The sequence below is a fragment of the Nomascus leucogenys genome, chromosome 3, assembly GCF_006542625.1.
Source record: "Nomascus leucogenys isolate Asia chromosome 3, Asia_NLE_v1, whole genome shotgun sequence".
In the NCBI taxonomy this organism is placed as follows: domain Eukaryota; kingdom Metazoa; phylum Chordata; class Mammalia; order Primates; family Hylobatidae; genus Nomascus; species Nomascus leucogenys.
In genome coordinates, this window is record NC_044383.1 from 28031056 (window position 1) to 28038399 (window position 7344).

Genomic DNA, 7344 nt, shown 5'->3' on the forward strand with positions numbered 1-7344 from the left:
ATACAAAAAATTAGCTGGGCGTGGTGGCGTGCACCTGTAGTCCCAGGTACTCAGGAGGCTGAGGCAGGTGAATCACTTGAACCCAGGAGGTGGAGGTTGCAGTGAGCTGAGACTGCGCCACTGCACTCCAGCCTGGGCAACAGAGCAAGACTCCATCTCAAAAACAAAACAAACAAAACAAAACACCACAACAACAATCACATATAACTTGTAGGTTTTAAATCTGTACACTAATTAGTTACAAAGAAATATTACAAAGGAGAAATTAAAGTGCAGATGCTAAAGACATTACTAAAAGTCCCACAGCTGGCTAATATCAGGGCTTGGACTACTACAATCCCCTGAGACTCTATTCCAGTTCATTTTCCTCATTTCAGGTAGCTCTGCAGTGACCTTTTCTTCTACGATTTCGTTCACTTTCTTTTCTCTAGGTAGAAAGAAAAAAAATCATTCTAATAGGTAAACATTGTGTGTTCTCAGCAATTATTTCCTTTACTTCTCTCTCTTCCCCACTTTGTTCATGTTTTGTTCGATTTCCTCTACTGACATTAATCATTTTGCAAGATCAAACTAAGGCTACAAAGGAAAAGAAAGCATTTATATCAAATTTATGGCAAAATATTAATTCACTTTTAATAAATTAGTAGAGCCCATATGCTCAGGACAAGTGAGTCTCACATAGGGGTTTGCTGTATACAGTTCTTTGTCCCAGAAGGATAAGACCAAATTTTCAATCCTGTTTCCTTTGTTTTTGATCACCTTTCTCCTTTACGTGTCTTTCATCCTTTTGTGGTCTGACTCTGCCATCCTTACAAATTAGTAGCAGTATGAGTATAGAAAGCCAAAAGAAATAGAAGGTGTGTTGCAATATTTCCTGTGTCTTCTTTTATCCCACTAAGGAGTTCTTAAGTGAGTGAAGGAAGAACGTAGGCATGCCACTAAATTTATGAACATAATAATGACTAGGGTATGTTCTTAGGGAAGACTTAACCAGTCCATGAAATGTGAACAGTGGCTTAAAATTAAGGCAGTGATTAAACATGCATTTATGTTAAAGATATATAGAATGTTATGCATGTAAATGTAGATTTGGCATGTATTTAGCACTCTTTGGCCTATGTCTACTATAAATAATGTTTTTGAGATACAGTGTTTAACCCATATCTCAAGTCTTCCTTTTAGCACATATCTGTGAAACAAGTTGTTAGACTTTAAGAATTTATGAGAACATAAAACATTTTCAACGAATCTACAAAGTTTTGGGCACTATTCTGGGAGTTAGTATTTTAACAGTGATAGGAAGATGTCTGGTCATAATGCAGTCTGTATTTCAGTATAGGGACAGACAGGAAACATATAAAAATGACTTTTAGAGAGGGAGAAGATTTATCAGTAAAATATAGTAAAAGAACAGAGGGTTCGTCTAGGAGAGCTACTTTAATTAGGGGGGGGTAGGGAAGGACTTTCTGAGCAGGTGATCTTTCAGAGGAGACCTGGATGAGATAGAACAACAAAAGCAATTTAAGGAACCACATTCCAAGAAGAGTCTTTTGGCAAAGTTAAAGCCAACATAAATGACTTTTGGCTGTGATTTTCTCTTAATTGTCTTACTTCACTTTCAAGTACTTCCTGTACTGTATCCCTTAACACTTGTTACTCTGAAATTTGAGTCCACTCATGACCCAGACTTGAAAATGACATCTCCCTCCTCCTTCCTCCTCACGGCCTCCGCACAACTGCCTACTGCCTGAAAAGGGAATTTAATCTCAGGAGTTAGGAGATGGGCTCACTGAGTCTATTTACAAAAAGTTCTAAAGAAACAGAAGTCAACTAAATAACCCTCCACCCTATTTTTAAAAGAGTCTGTAAACACTAAGAAAAGGGTTAACAGATTCTATTGGTAGAATCTGAGAATCTTTATTTTGGGGTGGTGAAAGGAGAAAAGAGGCAGGTTCATGTGTACTTGTCTGGTTATATTGTATTGTGCAGGCGAATGGCTCCTTGATTCCATCTGACTACGCTAATTCCCATTTTTTGAAGATATTTTCCTTTACACCCTTCCAGATATCTTCTGACATGTATTTATTACAGGAAAAAAATGTAATACAGTCAACAGTGGAGGTAAACAGAGTCAAAAAATCCAAAACAGACACTACCATAGTTATTTATGTCCTCTTGAGTTCATTTTATGTATAGATGCTTTGTTTTTACATACACTGAATAAACAAGATCCTTATCTTAAACATGATAATTTTAATTTTTTAATATTTATCTAAAAGTGGTAGGAGTTTTGTTTCAAAGAGTGGCCTCTTTACTGCAACCAATGTGAAGCATTGGATGTCATGCAATTATTTTAGTCTCAGCCAATTTATTGTTAACCTATTGGATGTTTGCTGAACTTAGGCTTAGTTTTAGGCTTTTAAATATTTTTAAATGAATCTTATGGTGTTAACCATCATATCTGATAAGTGAAACAGCAGTGAGAGCACTGAAAGAGTTTATAGGTAAAGCCTGAAATTACAATAGAAATTTTGAAAATGGAGGTGACTCAAGGAGCAAACCTATGCGATGAAGTGTTTGGCAGGAGCTTTGTGCTTGCTCCAGGACTAAGTGTGTTCGTGATCAGTCGTATAAGAAGTTTCCCAGCATTCAGCCCATATGACTGCACTCCACCTCACACTTTGTGCAGATGTCCCCAGGATTTCTGTAGAACAATAATGTATTGGCATTTCCTATGTTAAACGTTGAAGAGTCTGAAGGAAAACAATTTGAGGATCCCTCCTTAAGAGAAAGAATACAAAATTTCAACCACCAAATGTGATACAAATGTGATGACTGAGACAAATCAGAATAAAATAAGCAAGAATGTTTAAAGCTTCCATCGTTATTGAGAGGTTGGAAAAAGTGTTTTCAGTTTTAAAACATCATTGGTTATGCCATGCTCACTTTAGGCTTCTTAATCACGTTTCTTTCATATGTGACCTATAAGATTGCAAGGCACTTTAATTGTTCTTAGGAATGACTAATATTAAATCATCTTTCAATGATCATACTCATTAACCGGTTTGTGAATGACACACTTGTTGTCATAAAGCATCATGAATTTAATATATTCACTTACTTTAGTCATTTATTTTAAATTCGCAATAAACCCAAGCCTTTTTCTTTTACATTTACATGATTCACTCCTCTTCATTAACTGGGTTATCAAACAGTTCAAGAGCTTTATTTATTCATTTAATTACTCTCTAAAATTCCTAAAAATCTGAAAATAAGGTACACACAAAAGCAAGAGTGTGTATAATAGTTACTACATACTATTGAGCCACGTAATTGCATAATCAAATAATTATCATGTTACCTACATTAACTTACTGGTGAATATCTGTGGGAAGTTTTGTAATTAGCACACTTGTTTTTTCAGGCTTTTCCCCTTTGTTGGTAGCAATGTTGTTTGCCTTTTTGCCTGAACTAACAGAATTCTTTTCAGGATAAACTATGTCAGATATGCTCAAAGTCTCATATGTTGGGATACATCAATAATATGGTTACACACAAGCAAACATACTTAGCTTTCGCAGTATTTATGTAGCTTCGTGCCTTACAAACACAAAATTTTGATTATATTTCATGTGACTTCAATAAAAAGTAATAAGCTATGTTTTTAATTGCATATTGTCTACATTATCAAGCATATTTCTTGTAAATGTGAACCCTTGATTGATGAAAACTGATTCTATCACTTATACTTTCACATGTCTAAAGATTAGAAGAATATTCTACAGACTAGCTTCTGGTCTGTACATTTCAAATCTGGTTTCTTTTCCACTATGTATGTGCTTCTAGTGCCTGGCATCAAAGAACATATCATATTCCTACTGTACAACCTCTGGCCCTGTGCTGTCGTGCTACCATACCAGAGAAGTTGGTACAGTGGATGGTAGGAATATCCTTAGAAGCCATTCCTATACCAGAATAACTAGCAACAATATAATTAAACACAGTCACTATAAACTTCATAGATGCATCCCACTAAACCAAAACTAAATGTATCTTTATTTCAACTTTCTCAGTTTAACTATGGTAGCCACTAGAGTCTCTTATGACACTTGGAAAGATCATTAAGAAAGAGATTACATCATTGAACATATGTTCAGAGTACTTTAAATTGGTCTATTTTGAAAAAATAAATAACCCTATTCGAATTTTTCAGCAATAGAAAAGTATGCCAGATTTTAAATTGCATTTAAACTTCTATTTTCTTTTCAACTTATGCGTGTCAAAGACATCATTAAAAAAATAAAAACGCAAGTCACAGGCTGAGAGAAAATATTCACAATGTACGTATCTGACAAAGCCCCTGTATCCAAAATATATAGGACTATTATAACTCAATAATTAATAAGAATACAAATAACTCTAATTTTTAAAAATGAGAAAAATATTTAAACAGACACTTAATGAAAGCAGATATACAAACAGCCAATCAGCTAATAGAAAAGATAGTCAACATCACTAATCATCAGCAAAATGCAAATTAAAATCACAGTGAAATACTAGTAAATATTTACCAGAATGGCTAAAATTAAAATGACTAGCAATACCAAACTTTGGCAAAGATATAGAAGGAGCAACTAGAATTTTCATATTTTGTTAGTGAAATTGTAAAATAGTATGAAAACTTTGGTTTAAAAAATCTGGCAATTTCTTATACAAATAAACACGCCTATGTTATTACTCAGCCATTTTACTCCTAGGTATTTACCCAAGAGCAGTAAAATATGTCTACAAGAAAGATTTTTAAAGAAAGTTCAAAAACTTTATTTGAAAATAACCAAAAGCTGCAAACAATCCAAATGCTTATCAATGGAAGAATGGATAAACAAATTGTAATACACTCACCAATTACAATTCAGCAAAAAAAAAATGAATGAACTATGATACTGGCAACAACATGCATGAATCTACAAGGCCAGTTTGTTAAGCAGAAGAAGGCAGACAAAAAAGAGTACACGCTCCAAGATTCTAACTAAATGAAGTTCAAGAACAGGAAAAATAAACAAAATATCAGTCATGATATATATTAGAAAAGCAATTACCATGAAAGTGTAGGGGTTAGGGCTGACTGGGAAATGGCATAACAGTACTTTCTGGTTTAATAAAAATGTACTCTATTTTGACTTGGGTGGTAGTGACGAGGGTGCATACATTTGTCAAAACTTATCAAACTGTACACTCAAGATCTGTGTTTTCCTATGTATCCATATTATGCCTTAATTTTTTTAAAAAAAAGTATTTGGAGATGGTCAGCCTGAACAGTTTTTAATCTCCTTGAACTCACCAATAAATGCATTGATGCCTTTGAGATCCCAGCCTGCTTCTAAGAAAAAACAAAAAAAAACAAAACTTCTGTTTACAATTTCAGAGGTACAAAAGTGGCAAAGAGAAGTCTAATTTGTATTTTACAAGCTTAAACGTATAATTGCAAAGAATTTGCTATCTAAGCTATGCTATCTAAAGTGGCACCTACCAATAACATTTTAGGCTTTTCTACTAGCTTTTCTCATAGAGGGTTAAGCAATAGAGGGTGGGGGCAGAGGGAATCTGCCCATAGAGGGTGGGGGCAGAGGGAATCTGCCCATAGAGGGTGGGGACAGAGGGAATCTGCCCATAGAGGGTGGGGGCAGAGGGAATCATAAATAAAATCTGCCCATAGAGGGTGGGGGCAGAGGGAATCATAAATAAAAATCACTGGAACACAATACCATAAATCAGGATCTTGTCCTCTATGCAAAATAGATCATGGGGAAGAACAAAGAAAAGAAAATGGCAGAGATAGATTCACATCTTTAAAAATGTCATGAAACACGGAAATACCCTCAAAGTCCTATAGAATTACTTTTGGTAGGAGAATTTTTCTAAGGTCATTATTATGAGATATAGTAACATAGATTTCTCTGAGTTGCCCAATATTCCCCTATTTCCTAAGAGATTTTGGATCTTTTAAGAAATAATCTTTTTTACAAAAGAAATAATCTTTATTGCTAGAAAACCTAGATAGAAAAAGCAGTTTAAAACTGCAGGTAGAATCAGGCTGCCCCCTGTGAAAACAGAAATGATGAACTTAATATTTAAAATTCTGCTCTGGATAGAAACATAATTGAGATCAGAGACTCAATTGTTGGCTAAGAAATTGTTAATGAAGACCTCAAAAAATGTGAGAATGTTGATACACTTCTGAGACAAGCAATCCTGGGCTATTATGATATCTTGTTAGATCAGTAGAGAAAAAGATCAGGTGTATATTTCCATACCTGTTTTCATAGAATTTCAGATAAATTTATATTTATTTTGTATCTTGTAAACATAAGTTGCATTTCTCTCTGACTTTTAACTAAGAAACACAAAGGTCTTAGTTTCCTTAGATAAGAATCATTGACTTTAAACTTAAGATCAAAATTTGTTATAAAAAGTCTCACAGTTATTATGAAGAAAACCATCCATTTATATTAATCTATGCTTTTCATAAGAAGTTGACTTTACTGACCAAAACTTTGGTAGTAATTAAATTTTCATAACCTTATTATCAAGCTCTAATTAATTCAAATATATGTTAAAAAGACTGTACTTAGTCTTTTAAAAACGGTAACATAGCTAAAGGCAGTTTCTTCTTGTATAAATATAGTTTATAAGTAAAAACACAGTGACTCAGACTGAGAATCTCAATTTGCTTTGACATACTCTAGTCTAAATATTGGAACCAATGAAGGTTGAGAGTTGATTCGTTAGTTTTACAGAAATGATCATATTCCCCCATTCAGCCACAGGCTCAGAAGCTGAAGAACTGTATTTCAACTTCCCAACCAGCTCAGCTTTCACCCTTGGCACCATTTCTATCACCTCAAAAGTGACTGCTAACTCCGTGTAAAAGACTCCATTTCCAGTTAACAAGCAGGAAGATCCAGAAGAGACAGGTGGAGAGAATGTGCTGCCAATGCTCAGAACTCTTCTCCCTGTATTACCCACCATTCAAGTCATTCCTCCTCTGTTGAGCAGAAATGAGTCATCGAGAGGGCAGAAACAAGATTTTCATACTTCCCACATGGTACAGTTCCAATTTTATGGACCTGGGCAGGATAACCAAGAAAGAGGATAAATTTTTCTCCATAAAGTTATCTGCCTTAGATGTGTTTCAGAAAATCTCATCTCTCTGTGATACAGACATCTATGGAAAACAGACTTACTTTAAAACTGATAGTGGGAGAGATTGTATTTATATTTTCCAAAATGAAGATTCATGCATATTTTATTCATATTTATTTTGCAAATTATTTTTCATTTAAG